The sequence below is a fragment of the Solanum pennellii genome, chromosome 12, assembly GCF_001406875.1.
Source record: "Solanum pennellii chromosome 12, SPENNV200".
NCBI classification, from domain to species: domain Eukaryota; kingdom Viridiplantae; phylum Streptophyta; class Magnoliopsida; order Solanales; family Solanaceae; genus Solanum; species Solanum pennellii.
In genome coordinates, this window is record NC_028648.1 from 35,575,491 (window position 1) to 35,598,991 (window position 23,501).

Consider the following 23,501-nt stretch of genomic DNA (forward strand, 5'->3'; position numbering starts at 1 on the left):
CACAGTACTAAGTCTCAATCAACCAGACCCTACCAACGGGGCGCAGATTGACCCACTGGGCGTCGACTGCCTCCATGGTTTGGGCTATCTAGTGCAGCGTTGACACCAAGTTTGGGTCGTCCCTCAAGGATTCTTGGTTGGTCCTTGGGGATGTTATCGCAGACTTTTCCAATTCAAACATGATAATATATGATTTTATCACCTATCACATGAATTTCATCCAAAACGAACACGTAAAACTCGACGAAACATGCTTAGACACACTAGGTTGTATCAAGGCAAGACTTTCGAACGTTATGGACATTCTTGGACGTTTGACCTCAAAACTAATCGAAACTTGACAAACTATCCTTATATGCTATAATAACTCATTTAAATACCATACAACCTCATGAATCATACATAATCTTATAAAAACACATACGAGGCACATAGGTGACTTAATCATCGAACGTCTTGGTCATCCCTTGACGTTTGACTTCCAATGCACCTAAACTCTTAGAAACTTCCTAAATACCATATAATAGACCTATTTAGGAACTTAGAACATTAATACCAATATGTTAGACTCTATTTCACCTAATTATTTTCGGGGTCTTACATTGAAATCTAAGGAACTCACTTTAATATCATCAAAGTCTACTCGTGCCATGTGTAGATAGCAACCAATTCCACTACCTACACTGTAATGACGCGAGAGTACCCCCTAGGAGTCACACGGCATACTTGAACTCTCGGAGGTCTTGTACAAGCCTCTTAGCTTTCAATTATCACCTAGGTATGAAAAGTAGTGCGAAATTAAAGTTTTCACAATAAAGTCAATAAGGAATCTCTTTTATTAAAGATAAGAAAGAAACTAAGTCTCATCATCACAAGCCATCTAAAACACGTCTTATTATCATAGGTTCATGGCCCTTACAAAGAAAAGAAACTAATAGTCTAATACAGTCTAAAATGAAAAAAAACTAGAAACATAGTCTATGTCCTCGAACATATGAGGACATACCGACCTTGAGATATCTACTTTCCAAGCTTCAACTGCTAGAAATATTCACTTCCTTCCACCTATACTTTTAGAAATAAAGAAGAATATGCAATTAATACAAATAATGCACTAAGTAAGGCAATATGCAAAAACATGCTTTAGAAAAGACATTTTTGTTTAAACATGTTTTTCAGGCTATTTTGATAAAACTTCATGAATCAAATGTACAAGACATCACACTTGTCATCATTTAACATACAAATCAGAACTTTCATAATTCTCAACATATAGCCACTTTCATTTAGTAACCCATTAGTCATTTAGACCCTCTATCTAAAGTTATCCTAAGACACACCTAGGTAAGACATGAAGAGACCGCCATACAACCTCTTTGATACACAACTAAGTAATCCTTAAGACTACCAAAGATAAGGATATCTTATCTTTACTCAACTAGTCAACATTCACAACTAGAGGAAACATTCATGCAATTTAAAACTTCGCATAAAGACCATCCTCTAAGACGATTCCATGTTCAACTAGTGCAATGTGAAAGTAGCATCCATACTACTACTCCCACTTAGTGCTCCTTAGGAATCACCGTAGACTAGGAAAATCACATTCAATAATTACGTAGACTTCATCAATATTAGACATAAGATCAACATGTTTCATTAACATTAGGCATAAAGTCAACTTACTTCATTACATTATATAGTAACCAGTTCATTCATTCACATTACAAGGACACACCAAGACTCCCTTGAAATGTCTACTTGTGCAATGCATAGATGGCATCACATTCCACCACCTACCAAAGTAGTACACCCTTAAGAAGACATAGTTCACTACATTCATTTGTGGGGGCTATGTTTAACCGACATAGACAATGAGAGCTTGACATGGAATTCTGGTATTAACCCTTACCGGATGAGGTCCCCACTTACCTAAGGTAGGGTAATTATTTTAGCCTTTACATAGAACACCAATAGCTAATACAATGTGGGTGCATAGTTAAGGGATAAGGAGATCGCTTCTAAGTAATACATCTCAACTCACTAAGAGTACCCATCTCAAGAGGTACATTTGGATACTAAATCTCAACTTACAAAGAGTATCCACCCCTTTGTCAAATCCTCATGTTTCTGAGTATAAATTTCACCGAGCTTTTTACATTCATTATATTCATTAGCTATAGGTCAAGAGATTCTACTGAGTACTACATCTCAACTAACGAAGAGTACTCATCTCTAGAGGTTACTTTAGGATACTACACCTCAACTCCCGAGGAGTACCCAACCTCCAACCTATCATTCATTCATTGGAAAGCTCTTAGAAATAGTGAGGTTTGCTAGTAGACACTACATATCAACTCACGAAAAGTGTCCACCCCAAAATCCCTCATTTTCATTCATTAGGGTTTTATTGAGAAAACCTTTCAATAGACTCTCATTCATTACATTTTCAATAGCTTCATTTATTCATTCATTGTGTGTTTGAGTACATGTAAGAAATCCTTTCACATAACCACCATCATTCATAACATTGACTTCTAAACATGATCATGTCACATTCATCATAATCCACACACAATAATGCTTCAAATGCACATTATACTTCCATTAGTCATGTTATCTTCAAGATACACATTCATAACTTTATAATACATCTACATACTTGTAATTCATAACATTACATTACTTCAGATTCAATGCAATCAAGGCCATAATCACAATTCACATATGAATTCATATACATCAAGTAAACACCGCCCCCATAAGTGGACCATACCACCTAAAATCAATTCAAGAAGACTACAACAATTTATGTCAACTTACCCTTCATCTAATCATTGATCACCTTTTCTCTATTCTCCAACAGTTCATCGTAATTAGGTATAAATGGCAGTAGATAACCATAATACAACATAGTATAAACACAATTCCAATAATATCCAATCACATTTATCAAACTCACTGCATAAGCCAAAATTATTGAATTAGGGTGATCATCGGTTCATGGAGTTTTTGATCATAAAATCATCAATTAATATTGAAAACATCATAATTCTTCCATTAAAACCTTTTAATTCAAGAACCCATGCTTAGAATTCGAAATAGGAACTTTTAGGATTTTCAATTTTTTTGGAAAGCCTTTGGATTGGCTCCTTGAATGATAGAAGAATCAAGAATGAAATCATCATACCTTATTGTCAGCAAGTCCACGAAATTAGGGTTGTGACTTAGAGAATTTGACCTTCTTTGGAGCTTCAAAGCTTCATCAATTAAGGTTTTTGGAGAAAAGAATGGATAGCTTTTGATTTCAACTTGAGGGTTTTGTTTTGATTGGTTAATTTGGGTTAAAAGTGACTCAAAACCCATTTATAATAAATCCCCAAAGTAAAAAAAAAACTCCCCTACACTAATTGAACCTTTTAATGAAGTCTAATTTGACCTTAAAATGACGCGACCAAATCTTGGACATGGCTACGCATAGCAGGGACACCTCCAAATCTTGGTTCTAGAATTTAATTTGAGGCAGAATGGTTCATGACAAGCCCGCCTCGCAAGGATAAATTTTTTCCTTTGAGTGGAGGTTGCGTGACATGCAGGCAGTGTTAAAAACATACTACCTGGCAGCTTTCTTAACTAACATTTGGGTCCTCCTCAAAGACCCTTAGGGTGTCCTCGGGGAGTCGTACCCGAACATTTTGACATTAATCATGTTTATTGAGACACTAGGGTCGGCTCTTCTGTTTTTAGACTCCAAATAACACATAAAAACACGGCAAACATACAAGGACACACGAGGCTAGTGTTTGGATGTCTTGGTCGTCCTTTAACGTTTGATGAAGAAACTCTTTTAAACTTACTTAAAAGGATGAATTTCATTATTTTTAACAAGTTATTAACTCAAGCAACACATGTGAATCTCTAGCTTGTCCTATATCATTTTGAGGTCGTACAAACACATTGTAGAACCTATCCAATAACTAGAGTGCACATCCCACATGATGAGAATAGGCATTAACCAACATAGACCATACTAGCTAGTTATGGAATTCGGTGTCATCAAGACCCCACACGTGGAAGGTATTCTATATGCAAGGGTAGAACTAGGACACATCCCATGTAGGCACATGGTCTAGGGGTTATCAAAAGGTTTCTTTTTACTCTAGCCTCATACTGAACTAGAGCTACTCTCTTAAGCATATCCAGTCGGTGCTTTGCCTTAGTTCTGATAGAGTACGTTCATTCACATGAATGTATTAGAGAAGGTACCATCACTAAGCCTTACAAACTCATAATACCATTTCATAGGATGGGTCCACTAGGGCTTCCAGCCAAGGTTCATTTGGATAGCTCTTATGACTTGCTTAAAAATGGTTTCATGTTGTTCCGGCTAACCTACCTCTAAGTCCATCATTCCACTCAAGAAGGAATCACCATTCAGGTATACCCCTTCAAGGCTTGTTCATTAACCTTCTTTTCATATTCAAGGTTTTACAATCTTAAACTTCTTTTCATAATCAAGTTTAATATTAGTCTTTCAAAGAACGGTACCTACTTTAGGTTTGGCAATCCTAGACTTTCATTCATACATTCATTCCATGCAATTCAAGTACCAAGTAGGGATAACTAAGACTACCAACACAAGATACAACACCATTCTATAAAGATTCTCCTCAGTCCTTCATCATCATATATCAACAAATAGAGAGAAAGTACTTTCAATCATATCATTCTAGTACCCATACAAGATCATATCGACATGACATGAGCACCTTCCTTATGCATTCACTCATACCATATTATGAGTATACCACAATTAACATAATAATGCCGACAAGGTCATGTTTATAACATTTATAAGAATTAAACATTGTCACCATAAGTGGACCATACCAATCAATAGCAATTCGATATAAATTCTACATTAAATAAGGGAAGTTGGTCAACTCACCACCTTCCATTAGCCACAATCACCATTCCTTATCCCTTTCCAACAAATTCACACAACAAGAGACCTTACCAATGAAAATGTTCATAAAACTAGACCAACAATTCATCCATATCAATGATTCAACAAAACCCAATATAGATATCAATACTATAAGGCAAACTATGAATAATTCCAACAAGGATCAACACATAATTCATTAGCCCATAACAATCTAAACATGAATTCAACCTAATTAGATCATTATCAATACCCTCACTACAGAGACAAAATACGGAACTCAAGAAAGACATGGGTTCATGGAAATTTTGATCATAAAACCATCAATAAAAACTTAATACTTCATAAATCATTTATTTAAACCTTTTTATCAAAGAACTCATGCGTAGAATTCGAAGTAGGGATTTAAGGTTTAAGATATTTTGAAAACCCTTTGGAATAGGCTCGTTGAATGAGAGAAGATTCAAGGATGAAATCACCAAACCTTATTAGTAGAAATCCCAATAAAATTGATGAAGAATTCACAATAAGTCTTCAATCCTAGCTTCAATTTGTCTTCAAGCTCCCATGGAGTCTTGAGAGAACTTTATTCGGAAAGGGGTTTTGATTTATGAAAATGAAATATAATTATACGTCTAGGTGTTTAAACTAACTTAAAATACATTAAACACCTAAAATAATTTTCTATCATTTTATTAGAACATGGGTTGAATTTACGAACTCACCAGTCACTTAGACTGAAACTTGACAGCTTTTGCAGACCTCTTTTGACGCCCCCCCCCCTCCCAATTGGCGGACCGTCAATTGATTGACTCGCCATCAATGGTGTTCGTCATTTTCTACTAAGGCTCAAATTTGCAGGCCTTGACAGGCTTGGTTGACGCCCCTCATTGACGATGCATCAATGCATTTAATGGTCGTCGATTGAGGTCGTCAACTGATGTTGTCAGTCAGCTTCTTGGTTGTAAGATGAGGTCCTCCTCATGGGCCCCTTGTGGGTCTTTGGGGAGTCGTACTCGTACGTGAAACCCCAAAACTTTATGTTCTACCAGTATAAGCCTCCTCCACATGACTTAGACCTCAAACACACACATCAATTCACCCAAAACACAGAAGACACACTACCACACACACACAAGACTAGTCTGCGGACGTCTTAGTCGTCCTTTGATTTTGACCTCTAACTTGTTCAAACCAATGATTACAAGTTGTCCCACACCTTATAAACAAGTTATTAACTCTTAAAAGGCATGTGAGGATCTAGTTATCCTAGTTCATTTTGAGGGTTGTCACATTCTCCCCCATTTGGAACACATTCATCCTCGAATAACACTTAAATACTTTAAACATTTTCAAGGTTTAGAGATTCAAGACTACCAGCTCACAACCATATCACATCATAAATAATACACATTTCTAGGAGGAATATCAACTCCACATAATCAAGAGACTGAAAACACTACAAAAGAGCAGGAACAACATTTACAATTTATCTACTCATGCAACATTTAGGCAATTCACTCTAGATGCACATCAACATGAGAGACAAAATCATTCAAGATCATTTTACCATATATATATAAATTCATGAAAACATGCCAAAGTTGTAAGAGAACTATGAAACTCATTTTTCACAAAAGAATCTCAATTCATGCACATGCTACTAGAAAATTCTAACTCTCAAGCTCGAATAGAATAGAAAAGAAGAGACAAAGTTCATCCACCCAATGATTCACCATACTCCCCCACTTGGGAGAATCCCATCACCTCTATCAAGAACAACACAATAAACCCTTATAACTAAGGTAAGGAATTACAACTGACTGACACCTTCATCCGGATTTGCTTCCTCATTAGCTTGAAGAGCGTAGAAGCGGTTATTCTTTTGTTCACCCACATCTGGACCATTGTAAGGAGATTTCTTGACATCTCTTTCTTTAGTAGCAATACTAGGAGAATCCCTCACCTTGTGATCAATCTTTCAATAAAAATAGCACACATTAGTACCGTCTAGACATTTCAATAAATTCTTATCACAAGTAGAGCAAGTAGCCTTAATAATTTGGGAACCACCCCCCCCCCTCTCATGGTTAACCTTAGAATTACTGGGGACATCTTGGTCTGGAGCTCTCTTCTTAAACTTGGGTTGATTTTTCCCTCCGGGTCTTCCCCTCCTAACACCTCTACCCCTCCTTTCAAGCTTAGATTCATCAATGGGTTGAGTATACATAATAAGCCTAGATAGAGTCATGTTATTATGGAGCACGGTTGTACAATGCTCTTCTATCACAAAGTCGGGAACACTGGTCCAAACCTACTCATCTCATCCCTAGGTTTAGACACCAAATATGGGGTATACTTAGACAATAGGTTAAATTTCAAGGAATACTCCTCCACACTCATGTTACCTTGCCTAAGGTTTATAAACTCCTCAACCTTAACTTCTCTCTTCTCATGGGGAAATTACTTTCCCAAGAACGCTTTTTTAAACTCTTCACATTCTATGGGACCCAATTCAATCAGCCTACTATCTTTCCATTGTGTGTTACACACTTGAGCAGCCTCCCTCAATTAGTATGAAGCCAACTCCGCCTTCTCCTTAGAAGTCACCCCCATAGCACTCAACACCTTATAAACACCATCTAGAAACTCTTGGGGATCCTCTTCAACCTTGGAGGCAAGAAAAGTAGGAGGATTCATCCTCACAAAGTCCCTCAACCTAGAGGTCATGGTACTCTCAAGAGCATTCACCCTAGGCCCCAACTCCCTATTTGCTTAGGGCATCATAGCTCGGGCAAGGGAAAGAATAGCTCATCTAACCGCCTTATTAATCATGTCCGGGGGAACCATCGGAACCTCATTCCCTTGATTAGCTATAGAAACTTGTTAACCTTGGGAAACTTGACCACCTAGGGGAACTTGTTCACCTTGGGAAGGAACTCCCTCATACACCACTTCCTCATTCACTCTTCTTGCGGGCATCCTTCTTGTATTCATATCCTATAAACACAAGAGAGGAGATTAGGAAAAAACAGGTATAACCTCACTCTATGGCATGATATAAGAGTAATGAAGAAAGTAAACATTCTATCGTCCTATAGTCTCTCGCTCATAGATGTGTCGCGACTCAGACCGATGAACAAGACTCTACTAGACGTGGATTTATGAGACTTTGAATCCTAAAGACTACTTCATAACTTAGGCTCTGATACCAAGTTTGCCATGACCCAAGAGTATCCCCAAGTTGTGACGCGACATACTCGACCTTTCAGAGGTCTTATACAAGTCATTTAGCATTGATTCATTACATAAGTATGAAAAGTAGTGCGGAAGTAAAACTTTTCACAATAAGGAAATTCATTTAAAAACGTAAGAAGTCTAAGTCTCACCACAAGTCATCTAAGACAATGTCACTATCATAGCGTCACAGCCCTTTCATTAATGGAAAACTTATATCGCATACAAAGTCTTTAAAAAAGAAATTAGAACTAAGATCCATGTCTTCGATCATATGAGGACATACCAATCTTGAGAGAAATCTACTTCCCAAGCTTCAACTTTTAGGAATCCTCACTTGCCATCACCTACACTTGTAGACATAGAGAAACATATTTGCACAATCAATCTACTAAGTATGGTGAATATGTAAGAAAACCATGCTATAGGGGACATTTACTTGAAGATATGGTTTTCATGATATTTTGATAAAAACCTTCATCATAAGAGTTTAAGAGGCATAATACATTTCAGCAATCACACATAAGACATATTCAACTAGCATCACCATATAGGACTTAAATTCCGTATTCAACAAGTAAGCATTTTCATCATTTTAGACTCTATACCTAAGGTTATACTAAGACCCACCTAAGTAAGACATGAAGAGAATGAACATACACCCTCTTTAAACACACCTAAGTGATCCTCAAAGTTACCTTAGATAAGGACATTTCCATTCAACATACTTTTACTAAGTGAACATTATTCATCAAAACCATTTAAGAGACAAATAAACAACAAGTGTGTAACATTCCAAAAATGTGCTCGTCAAGTTTTATGAATAGGTATTGGGGGGTACATAGGCATACCAATGCCAAATACTGAGTAATATTGGGCATATTAAAAATATTGGCTTAAAAAGGTTTTAGCCAATTTTCTATATATTAACAAGCTTGTTTAAGAAATGTACCTTCAATAAAGACCTTAAGCTAAAAATCTTCATTTTCATAGCTCACAAATTAGGTACGAGGCATCCAAATGTCAAGCCTAGATACAATAGCACATGATCATTTGAAATTATCATGTAGAGTAAACAGTGCCGAAGGATATAATGAGGGTACTTGGGACAACAAGAAATGAGCAGCAACACATGTGCAAGCACGTGTGCAACGATTCGGTTAGGGTGGTTAGGGCGGTTAGGGGCAGGCGCACATGTGAGGGGTCAAGCCATGTGAGGCTGAGATTCCTAACCAACTCTAGGACCTAACTAACTTACCTAACTAGATAAATAACCTAGGAATAACGTAAATAAACTAACTAGTGCATCCGATAACCTAAAACCTAACTGGGTGACACTAACTTAGTAACTAATTCAAGAAACATCCTAGTACCTAACCTAGGATGGTCCAAAAGGGTTGGTTATGGTCCTAGTGACCTAGGGGCACATTATTAATTACCCTAGGTCACTTAATTAATTAAATTAACAACTTAATTAATTAATTTGAATGTTCAAACCGAAATCCTTACACCAGTCAAGTAACTAACTAAGAAACATCCTAGTACCTAGGATGGTCCAAAGGGTTGGTTATGGTCCTAGTGACCTAGGGGCACATTATTAATTACCCTAGGTCACTTAATTAATTAAATTAACAACTTAATTAATTAATTTGAATGTTCAAACCGAAATCCTTACACCAGTCAAGTAACTAACTAAGAAACATCCTAGTACCTAGGATGGTCCAAAGGGTTGGTTATGGTCCTAGTGACCTAGGGGCACATTATTAATTACCCTAGGTCACTTAATTAATTAAATTAACAACTTAATTAATTAATTTGAATGTTCAAACCGAAATCCTTACACCAGTCAAGTAACTAACTAAGAAACATCCTAGTACCTAGGATGGTCCAAAGGGTTGGTTATGGTCCTAGTGACCTAGGGGCACATTATTAATTACCCTAGGTCACTTAATTAATTAAATTAACAACTTAATTAATTAATTTGAATGTTCAAACCGAAATCCTTACACCAGTCAAGTAACTAACTAAGAAACATCCTAGTACCTAGGATGGTCCAAAGGGTTGGTTATGGTCCTAGTGACCTAGGGGCACATTATTAATTACCCTAGGTCACTTAATTAATTAAATTAACAACTTAATTAATTAATTTGAATGTTCAAACCGAAATCCTTACACCAGTCAAGTAACTAACTAAGAAACATCCTAGTACCTAGGATGGTCCAAAGGGTTGGTTATGGTCCTAGTGACCTAGGGGCACATTATTAATTACCCTAGGTCACTTAATTAATTAAATTAACAACTTAATTAATTAATTTGAATGTTCAAACCGAAATCCTTACACCAGTCAAGTAACTAACTAAGAAACATCCTAGTACCTAGGATGGTCCAAAGGGTTGGTTATGGTCCTAGTGACCTAGGGGCACATTATTAATTACCCTAGGTCACTTAATTAATTAAATTAACAACTTAATTAATTAATTTGAATGTTCAAACCGAAATCCTTACACCAGTCAAGTAACTAACTAAGAAACATCCTAGTACCTAGGATGGTCCAAAGGGTTGGTTATGGTCCTAGTGACCTAGGGGCACATTATTAATTACCCTAGGTCACTTAATTAATTAAATTAACAACTTAATTAATTAATTTGAATGTTCAAACCGAAATCCTTACACCAGTCAAGTAACTAACTAAGAAACATCCTAGTACCTAGGATGGTCCAAAGGGTTGGTTATGGTCCTAGTGACCTAGGGGCACATTATTAATTACCCTAGGTCACTTAATTAATTAAATTAACAACTTAATTAATTAATTTGAATGTTCAAACCGAAATCCTTACACCAGTCAAGTAACTAACTAAGAAACATCCTAGTACCTAGGATGGTCCAAAGGGTTGGTTATGGTCCTAGTGACCTAGGGGCACATTATTAATTACCCTAGGTCACTTAATTAATTAAATTAACAACTTAATTAATTAATTTGAATGTTCAAACCGAAATCCTTACACCAGTCAAGTAACTAACTAAGAAACATCCTAGTACCTAGGATGGTCCAAAGGGTTGGTTATGGTCCTAGTGACCTAGGGGCACATTATTAATTACCCTAGGTCACTTAATTAATTAAATTAACAACTTAATTAATTAATTTGAATGTTCAAACCGAAATCCTTACACCAGTCAAGTAACTAACTAAGAAACATCCTAGTACCTAGGATGGTCCAAAGGGTTGGTTATGGTCCTAGTGACCTAGGGGCACATTATTAATTACCCTAGGTCACTTAATTAATTAAATTAACAACTTAATTAATTAATTTGAATGTTCAAACCGAAATCCTTACACCAGTCAAGTAACTAACTAAGAAACATCCTAGTACCTAACCTAGGATGGTCCAAAAGGGTTGGTTATGGTCCTAGTGACTTAGGGGCACATTATTAATTACCCTAGGTCACTTAATTAATTAAATTAACAACTTAATTAATTAATTTGAATGTTCAAACCGAAATCCTTACACCAGTCAAGTAACTAACTAAGAAACATCCTAGTACCTAGGATGGTCCAAAGGGTTGGTTATGATCCTAGTGACTTAGGGGTACTTTATTAATTACCCTAGGTCACTTAATTAATTAAATTAACAATTTAATTAATTAATTTAAATAGTCAAACTAAAATCCTTACACTAGACAAGTAACTAACTAAGAAACATCCTAGTACCTAACCTAGGATGGTTCAAAGGGTTATTATGGTCCTAACAAATTAGGGATACTTTAGTAATTAACCTCGGTTACATAATTAATTAAATTAGCAACTTAATTAATAAATTTAATCAAAACCGAAACCACTAAGCAATTTCTAGATTTCGGTTAAGTCAAGTGTCCTTCTAATTCTAGTCAAGTTAAGAGGGACGTTTTAATAGATTAGCTAATTGATTTATTAATTAAAATAATTATTCTAAGTTAAATTACTAAATATTCAGTTACTATAACTAGACTCACAATCATTCACTAAGAAACTCACAACTTGAAAGCAGTAAATAAACGCAAGAAAAACAAAAGTTCTCCTTAGGCGATTTCAAGAAGTTCTTCAAAGTTTTCGTAAAAAGTGCAAGGTGATCTTCGTGGATTCAATTCTACAGTAAGCTATGGGTTTTCTCTCTTCGATTCCTTTCTCCAAGAGGGTTTTCAAACTTCTTATGAATTCAAGACTATCAAAACTAGGGTTGCTCCCAATGACATTGTTGAACGTCCACCTCCCTAGTTATCTTTGTTTTAGACTCTAATAGTATGCAGATGTAATCTCGAACATTTTGTTGGTATGTGGTGCTAATTTATCATTATGTGTAGGGTTATTGATATGTTAATGTCGAATGAGGCCTATAGATTTGATTCGTATGACTAGGGTATTAGTTACATGAGTTAAAGAATGTTGTAATGCCTAATTGTGTTCGAGAAGATGAAGTTGTTATGAGTCGTTCATGAAGTTTAGTTCATTGTTAAATGTCGACCTTTTTAGAATGATGAAATAACTATAGTATATTCATGAAGTTAATTGACTTGGCTAGTGATAATACATAGTTTGATTTATGCCAACAAATTGGCTAGCAATATATTGTCAAAAAGTGTAATAGAATTGGCTTACTATGTTATTTCCAAAATGTGATATAAAATTGGCTAATGACTAAGTTAAACCAAATTAAGCATGACCAATGTAACTTTGAATTCATAACCAAGGGTATGCCAATCATTGGGATAAATCCCAACATACCCTTTCAAAATGAACTATGAATATAAGTAAGTACATTCAACAAAGTTTATAACGTTCATATAGAGTGGTATAAAGCTACCAAATGTCATTGAACAAGAGAAGGTGAGTAATGAAATAATTAAAAGCTTAAGAATTATGAAATTTACCACATGAGGTGTTAAAAGAAGTAGACAAGTCTCACTCACACCTAGACAACTATGTTAAAGATACTCACATAAGTGTGTGTTAATAATTGTGAGACAAGTCTCATTAACACCAAGATTATAATGTAAGGTTAAATTCACATTTCATCAAGTAAAGAAAGGTATGGCCGGTTATCCAAAGAGTTAAGTAAACCTCATAACTAGAAGCAAGCTTCTATAATGTTTTATTCAACTCTAAAAGTTATAAAGAAAAAGAAATTGAGCAATGCACCGATAGACTAGCGATGAGCTTGTGTCAGCACATGTAAGTCTCATGAGATGAGGCTCCACCAAGGTGGATAAGAGTCTCCAAAAATCTTCTAGTCTTCGAACTATGTTGCCAGCATAGGAACTAGCTAGTGGATTCCACCTAAGAGAGCTAGGTATGATGTGATCTCACTTTGGCCGGTGAAACCACCCCTTTTCGGTGTAGGGAAAACACTTGATTTCATGTTTAGCTCACATGATATATGTCTATTAATTCTCAAAGAAAGTATTCGGTTCACTTTAGCCGTGACCACCTCTTTTCGGTGTGGGGAAGAATGTGGACTTGGTTTCACTTTAGCTGGTGAACCAACCCTTTTTAGTGCGGGACAGACACTGGATTTGATGTCTAGCTCACATGATCTAGGTTCACTTTTGATCGGTGAACCACCCCTTTTCAGTGTGGGGCAGACACTGGATTTCATGTTAGCTCGCATGATCTTAATTCTAAAGATTCCTTTAAGAAAGTATGAAATAAAGAAGAAGAAATGTAAGTTCAAAGTGAGCTAAGAAAGAAAGAGATTAAGTATTTTAAATTATATGTGGTTGATAATAATGAAGTTCTAACAAGTTATTGGCTGGTGTCAAATCAAAATATATGCTCCAATATATTCACATTATGCAAATGATCAAATATTTGGCATAGCCAAATAAAAATTGGCTTATAATGACTTCTTATATTATGTCAATAAAATGGAGTAAAACATAATGGCTACTCTATGCCCCATAATCTTCATAATATGAAATTGATGAAATAAGTGGCCTAGCCAATAAAGATTGGCTTGTAAAGGTTTCATTCCCAATTTAACAAGAATGGAAATAATAACTTGTAGTAAGGGTAGCAAAATCATTTCCCTAATCTTTTGGATTACTTGCTCAATTTATTGTAGGTATGGGAGTACAGTGAATCATTTCACTTGTAATTAAGACATAGTATTAAGGATATTATTGAAATACACAACAATAAGAATAAAAAGACTAAAAAAAAAGTAAGTCCTGGGGAAGAGCTCTCAGGTTTGGGAGGCGCAAATTTATAATTTTTCATTTGAGGTGTTCTAAAATTTTGTTCATGATTCCAAGATCTTATGTTCATATAGAAAATGAGTTGTGTGCTTTGAATGCACTAAAATATGTCATATTCATACCATGATTCATAAATAATGAATTAAGAAAGTCTAGTGACTTCACTTTCCAGAAATGGCATGTTGTTGTAGGAAGAGCTTTGCTTGATCATGCATAGTCCTTACCTGTATATATGCATACACCTATACTTATTACAAATGTGTACTAACCCTATACTATTACTATTTTTATAGGCGCAGGTCAGAGAGCAGATTGAAGACTCATTGAAGCGATTTGGATTAGCTATCTCAAGACCTTGGTAGGTCCTCTTGAGTTCGAGGAAGCTACATCTATCATTCTAGCTTAGAACTTTAGACATAGGTAGTGGATGTTGTTCCTAGCATTTCATTTCAGACGTTTTATTCATGCGTTCTTTCCATACAATTCAAGAACCAAGTAGGGACAACTAAGTCTACCAACACAAGATACAACATCATTCTATAAAGACTCTCCTTAGTCCTTCATCATCATATATAAATAACTAGAGATAAATTACTTTCAATCATATCATTACAGCACCCATTCAAAATCATATATATATATATCACTTGAGAACCTTACTAATACATTCACTCATATCATATCATGATAATACCACAATTCACATAATAATGCCAACAAGGCCATGTTAATAACATTTATCACAATTAAACACCTCCACCATAAGTGGATCATACCGATCAATAGCAATTAGATATCAGTTTTACATTAAAAAGGGAATTAAGTCAACTCACCACCTTCCAATAGACACAATCACCATTCCTTAGCCTTTCCAAGGAATTCACACAACAAGAGACCTTACCAATGACAATGTCCATAAGACTAGACAAACAATTCATCCATATCAATGATATCAATACTATAAGGAAAACTATGAACAATTCCAACAAGGATGAATATATAATTCAATAGCCCAAAACAATCCAAACACGAATTCAACCTAATTAGATCATAATCAATAGCCTCACTATAGAGCCAATTTCGGTATCCAAGGAATACATGGGTTCATGGAAATTTTAATCATAAGACCATCAATTAACATTGAATACTTCATAAATCATTGATTTAAACCTTTTTATGCAGGAACCCGTGCTTAGCATTCGAAATAGGGTATTAAGGTTTTTAAGATCTTTTGAAAAGCCTTTGGAATCAGTCCCTTGAATGAGAGAAGAGTCAAGGATGAAATGACCATACCTTATTAGAAGAAGTCCTAAGAAAAGTGATGAAGAATTCACTTTAAGTCTTCAATCTTAGCTTTAATTTGGATCCAAGCTCCCATGGAGTCTTGAGAGAAGTCTATTTGGAAGAGGGGGTTTTATTTATGAAAAATGAAGTCTAATTGTAGGTCTAGGTGTTTATACTAACTTAAAATACAGTAAAACACCTAAAATAACTGTCTATTATTAAATTAGAACGTGGGGTGAATTAACCAACTCTGACACATCAGGGATTACCCCCTAGATGGAATCGGCGTTGTCCTCCTTGTTAAGGACTAAGACTAGCCTGTTAGTCTCATTTCATTACATTTATGGGTTGAAAAATGCAGAAAAATTTAAAACTTTCATTATAACTACTTGGAGGTTTATATAGACCTCTACATACACATAGTATATAATCATATCGAGTATACATAGACCCTTCGTATAGGAAGGTTACATAGCCTTGTACTTTTATTTCACATACACATATATAAAATAGAAAAATAGTCTCAAAGATTGTCTCATATTATACCATCTAATCGATTATCACAATATGGGACATAGACCTTACATCAATTCAACAAGACCACATATAGGTCATACAAAAGTATAGTATTCAATTAAAAAGGAAAGGAATGAAAGAGTCTTTAAGTTTATAACAAGTCAGTAAGCTCGATAGTGGCATTGCCCTCAGAAGTTGAGGACCTGCCCTACTTGGATGAAATGAAGAATCCAAGACTTCAACAATGTCGCCTTCCAAACTCTTCAACGACCGGAACCTAAAATATTTGGGAAAAGGGAAGAAAACGGGGTCAGTACTCCACATCTACTGAGTATGAGACCTTATGCACATATACAAGCAAAACATGCTAAAACAGACTTTTAGTCAAAACATGTCATTTTACCCCTTTAAGAATCTAATGCAAAGCCAAGCAATTCATATTAATCAGCCAAACATGCTTACTAACTCAACAAGTAATACGTATTCAAACATTCTTGAAACCATAATTTACTACAACCCTATAATCAACGAATAACATCACAAGAATGAATACGATTCAATCATATATTAATAAGCATGACAACTACTCATGAGTCCTTATGAAGTCAACAAGTTCAATGACCAAGCAAAGCCCCATAACCTTCATGAGTCCTTATAAAGTCAACAAGTTCAATGACCAAGCAAAGTCCCATAACCTTACTCAATCAAGTATCCTCAACAAGAAGCCATACCAACATCCAACTTTACATAACATAACATTTATGTTTACACTTAATCTTCTGTTTACATTATAACCCAAGGCATACTCACAAATGAACTAATAAACATATAGTATCAACAATGTGCCGAGGTCATCACATATATATCATATACCATCATAACGTAAACATATATAAGAACCTCCTCCTAAGACTCCCCTCAAGGCTAACTAGTGCAATATTTAGGTAGAGTCTCATACCCCTACACAGACTAAGCTAGACCTCTTAGGTTATCAAAGTTAGAGTTCAAGTCATTTAATTCGTTTTACCTTTTGGGAACATCTTGCCCTAACTGACATAGACCACATAAGCTAATGTGGAATCCGGTGTTATAAAACCCTACACTGAATAAGACGGACTACTTACCAAGGTAGTACCAAAACACGAAACATAGCAACTACGTGGATCCACTATCTAGTATTCCTATGGGGGAAACATAGTTCAAGAACTAGGAGATATAGTTGGGACATTCTTTATGCTTCATGCATTATAGTCTCCAATCTCAAGAGTAATGTAGTGTTCCTACCTTCCCTATATGGAAAGGGACACTCCTCAATCTGGTTCACTCGGTGCTAAGCTAGAGTCCCTTTTTGAAATGTCTTTAAGACTTTAATTATCAATCATAGCTTAGTTTAGGTCATAGGTCTATCCCTTGTATAATCATCATCATCAATAGCTCAATAAGAATTGTATGAGTATAAGTCCTTTCATCACAATTCATATAAGTGAGGTTAACACATTAACATTTCATAGCATATAAAGGAACATTATAGTTTTCACCATCCTTATATCACATACACCTTAATCAACCTCACAACATAGTCAAGACATTTCAATTAAACATCATACCACCCTATCATCCTAGTATAAGGCATACTCCAATGCAGGGACTTAAACCACAATTAATCACAATTGAAAGTAAAGATAGAGCTTCTAAGACTTACCAAGACTTCCTCATAGTTCACCATCAAGGTCTTACCATCAACCCATAACTCAACCCAACTAGTGGAGTAACATCACCACACAATGATAACCAATAAGATAACAAGGCCAATTGCATCTCTATGACACAATTCAACACTAGATCATACATGAAGACAAGATATATAGGCTAATATCTCAATATACTTCATAACCTAAATCACATCTCAAGAACTAACATGATAGGCCTATAACTCATCTTAATTTATTCATAATAGTACCATAAGATAGTAATCTAATCAATAACCAAGTCAATTGAATGATCAAAATACAATATAGGTCAAGATCACAATCTAGGGTTAGGGATTAAGGATCGTGTTCTTCAATTTTCACCAAACCATCAATTACCATACTCAAGTTAAAATTCATGTTAATATATTAAATAATCTAAAGAAATCATCAACAACTCAATTCATACCTTAAATTTCGTAATTGGATGAAACCCATAAGAACTCAACTTTTGAAATCCATTTTGAAGGAACCCTTTGAGGAAAGAGTCTCAAAGGAGAATTAGATATCATAACATAATGTTTGACAACAATTTGATGGTGAATTCGTCCCTTTCCAGCCCCTAAACCATTCTCCTTGCTAGTTTCAATGGTGAGTTCAAGTAGAGAGAGAAAGAAGAGAGAAGGAAGAGAGTTTATGTTTTTGAGTTCTAATTAGTTTAATTGGGGTTGGGGCTTTTATATAGGTTTTAAGTTATTTAATTAGTCTCCCCTTAATACCTAACTAACCCCTAAACCAATTAATTTATTAAATGATTTATTTCTAAAACGTGTAGGAAAATCACTCCTCACATACGGAACCCCACCGACGGGCCATCTGTGAGTCTACGGACCCACCAACCTCTTGTCCTGCACTCCATCAATGAATTCAAAGAATGTGCAGGTTAGCGGTTTCCATGAATTTTCCAAGTGTAGGACGACGGTGGCATCGACGCCCCGTCGATCCACACACAGACCGTAGCCTGCACCTCCGCACTCCGTCTATGAGTTCAGAGGTTGTGCGGGTGAAGGGACCTTCTCAATCAGCCTAAGTGTGGGAAGAAGATGGCATTGATGCCCCGTTGGTCTACACACGAGCTGTTGACTGCCTCATCGATGCACACTGCTTCAGGCAGTGTTGCCTCAACCTGCAGGGGTCCTTCTGAAGGGCCCTTAGTTGGTCCTTGGGGAGTCGTACCCGGACATTCATTCATGGAACAACTTAAACACCTATTAGCTACCCTTCAATCAATTTTTGTACATTTTCGACTCCTATAAGTTAGTAAAATATGCAAAGGCACGCTAACACCCCTTAGAACCAACTTCCCGGACATTATGGACGTTCTTGGACGTTTTGGTTCTTAAACTTTCTAAATGACCTATATTCATTTATAATGGACTTCAAGACAGTACTTAGACTTTATGACACCTACGTTAGGCTTCACGACACATCTTGAATTTTTAAGGTGTTATATTATCCCCCCCCCCCCTTACGAACATTCGTCCCCGATTGACATCAAAACTCTTTTGAAGGAAGGAATAGACTCAAGACTAGCAGCCCAACCAATCAACAATATTAAATCAACATAAATCATGTCATTTGAACAAGACAAATTTCAAAACTCATATTACCACACATAAGGCTCAAATCACTTCATCATGAGGCATTTCCTTCTCACAACACTTATGAGCTCAACTTACATTACATGAGTCAATTAGCACAAAGTTCTACTCAACAACATTGCCCCATATCATTTCATAAAGACTCACCATATCAAAATGCACAACATAACTCAAAACAAGCAAAAAGCAAAATTTCAAGTCTAAAGCACCAATTTCACTGTAACTTCACTGTGAAGTACTCAAAAATGCACATTTTGCAAAACTTCACCCAAAAATCAAGAAATTTTAATTTCTTTCATATTTATTTTTATTAAAAAGAATGACTAACCTTAATTATCAAAAAGATCAGGGTAACGGGACTTCATGTCGGCCTCGGCCTCCCATGTTGCACCCTCAACTAGATGATTCTTCCATAACACCTCTATGGGAACCACATGTTTATTCCTCAACTTCTTGACTTGCCTATCAAGAATTTGAATAGGAACTTCCTCATAAGAGAGGTTAGCCTTGACACAAAGACCCTCAATAGGAAGAATGGACTCGGGATCACTGATACACTTCTTCAACATAGAAACATGGAAAATCGGATGAACCGAAGCCAATTCACTAGGAAGTTTCAATTCATAGGCAAGCTTACCAACCTTTTGCAAGATCTCATAGGGACCAACATAATGAGGACTCAACTTCCCTTTCTTTCCAAATTTAACCACCTCTTTCATTGGTGAAATTTTCAAATACACCTTATCACCTTCTTCAAACTCCAAATCCCTTCTTCTATGATCGGCATAAGAATTTTGGTGACTATAGGTCGTTTGCAACTGGTTCCTTATGATATGAACCTTTTTCAAAGTCTTATAAATCAACTCGGGACCAAGAAGCGATGGCTCAGCCACTTTAAACCATCCAATAGGAGACCTACACCTCCTAACATACAAGGCTTCATAGGGAGCCATGGAAATGGATGGAAGAAAACTATTATTATAGGAAAACTCCACCAATGACAATTGTTTATCCCAATTCCCTTTAAAATCAGTAATGCACGCCCTAAGCATATCTTCAAGGTTTTTGAATAGTACTCTCTGCTTGATCATCTGTTTGGGGATGAAAAATGGTGCTCAACTTTACCGTAGTACCCAACCCTTTTGGGAATGATCTCCAAAATCTAGATGTGAATTGTGCGCCCCAATCTGATATGATGGATAACAGAATGACATGATGTCACAGAATATCATCTAGGAAGATTCTTGCATAATCCTCCGTCGAAGATGTAGACTTAACGGGAATAAGACGAGCAGACTTAGTCAATCGATCCACAACCACCCATATAGAATCATATGACTTTTGAGTCTGTGGTAGACCTACTACAAAGTCCATATTGATGTCTTCCCACTTCCAAGTAGGAATTTGGATCCTTGTAGTACGCCACCCGGCTTTTGTTGTTCGCCCTTTACTTGTTGGCAATTCGGACACTTAGCGACAAACTCCTCTATATCCCTTTTTATACCTTCCCACCAATATATCTCCCTTAGGTCATGGTACATTTTTGTCAAACCCGGATAAATTAAGTAGCGGGACCTATGGGATTCTTCTAGGATACGATCCCTTAACCCATCTACATCGGGAACACACCATCCCCCTAAGGAGAATGATTCATTCAACTTGCCGAGAACCGATTCTTTCAACTCCATTAAGGCTAAATCAAGGTGTTGTTTGGACTTCACCTCAACCACTAGAGATGACTTGGAGTTATGATGATCTATAACACCCTCATTCGGACAAATTTCCAAACTTTCCCCCAACCTAGCCAACCTATGTACTTCCCTTGCTAGGTCCTTCTTGGCTTTGTCAATGTGGGATACACTACCCATAGTCATACGACTTAGGGCATCTTCCACCACATAGCTTTTTTGGGGTGATAGAGGACACTCATATCATAATCTTTTAACAACTCTATCTACCTTCTTTGTCTTAGATTCAACTCCTTTTGGATAAACACATATTGGAGACTCTTATGATCGGCAAAACATCAACATGAACCCCATACAAGTAATGCCTCACAATTTTCAAGGCAAACACCACGGCCGCTAATTCAAGGTCTCATGTACCTTAAGTTGCCTAGAGGCATAGGCTATCACTTTCTCGTGTTGCATAAGCACACACCCCAAACCCACTCGGGACGCATCACAATACACATCAAAACCCTTTTTGCCCTCTGGTAAAGTCAACACCAGAACGGAAGTAAGTCTATCTTTCAACAATTGGAAACTTTTCTCACATGCCTCCGACCACTCAAATTTCTTACTATTTTGGGTCAAAGTAGTCAAAGGAGATGCAATAGACACAAAACCATCCACGAACCTCCGATAATAACCCAAGAAACTACTAATGTTGGTTGGAGTCAAAGGTCTAGGAATATTTTTCACTGCCTCCGTTTTCCTTAGGTCTACCTCAACTCCCTTACTAGAGATATGTTCCCAAGATATATCACCGACCTCAACCAAAACTCACACTTACTATATTTGGCATACAATTGATGTTCCTTAAGGATCTGCAATACTACCCTCAAATGAATCATATGATCATCCTCATTCTTTGAATATACCAAGATATTGTCAATGAAGACGATAACAAATGCATCTAGGTAATTTCAGAACACCCTATTCATTAGGTCCATAAACGCTGCCGAAGCATTTGTGAGACCAAAAGACATTACCAAGAACTCATAGTGCCCATACCGAGTCCGAAAAGTCATCTTTGGTATATCCTCACCTCTCACCCTAAGTTTGTGATACCCCGACGCCAATTCTATCTTTGAAAAGAAGCTCGCCCCTTGGAGTTGATCAAACAAGTCATCAATTTGAGCGAGAGGGAACTTATTCTTAATGGTGACCTTGTTGAGTTGGCGGATAATCAATACACATTCTCAAGCACCCATCCTTCTTCTTCACAAAAAAAACCGGAGCACCCCATGGAGAAATACTAGGCCTTATAAAACCCTTATCTAATAAATCCTTGAGTTGAGCCTTCAACTCCTTCAATTCAGCCAGAGCCATCCGATTAGGAGGAATTGATATGGGATCTGTATCCCGTAGCAAATTAATGAAAAAGAAAATTTCCTTATCAGGAGGAATACCGGGAAGGTCATTCGGAAAGACCTCCGGAAACTCACTCACTACGGGTACCGACTCAATGGGAGAAAATTCAGAGTCTAGATCTTAGACTCTTACAATATGATATAGACAACCTTTTGAGATCATTTTGCATGCTTTTAGACAAGAAATAATACAACCAATAGGAATAGAATTTCCCCCCTCCACTCAACAAAGAGTTCATTAGGGAAGTTAAACCTCACCACCCTTGTCCTACAATCAATGGAGGCAAAACATGCATGCAACCAATCCATACCAATAAAACATCAAAATCAAGCATATTGAGTTCTACTAGATCAACACAAGAAACTCTATTTGGCACATTATTGGACAATTTCTATACACCCTTTTTGCAACAACCGACTCACCACCGGAGTAGACACATTAAAAGGTTCATACAAAATATCAGGTAAAATATCAAATTTTTTATCTACTAGAGGTGTAACAAATGATAAAGTAGCGCCGGGATCAAGTAAGGCATATATCAATAGAGAAGACTTTCAACATACCGGTCACCACGTCGGGAGAGCATAGAAGCGGTTCTTCTTTGGAGCATCACTAGAACCACTTGCTTGAGCTTGACCACTACCCTTGACTTGACTCTTTAAGTTTTGACAATCTCTCATCATGTGACCACTCTTGCCACAACTAAATCAATTATTTGTATCCTTAAGGCAATCACGATAGTGCTTTTTACCACACTTTCCACAAGTTGGCTTCTCCTTTGGTGAATTAGTACCTTTTCCCTTCTTGAATTTAGGGTTAGACACCATATCACCACTAGCTTTTGGAA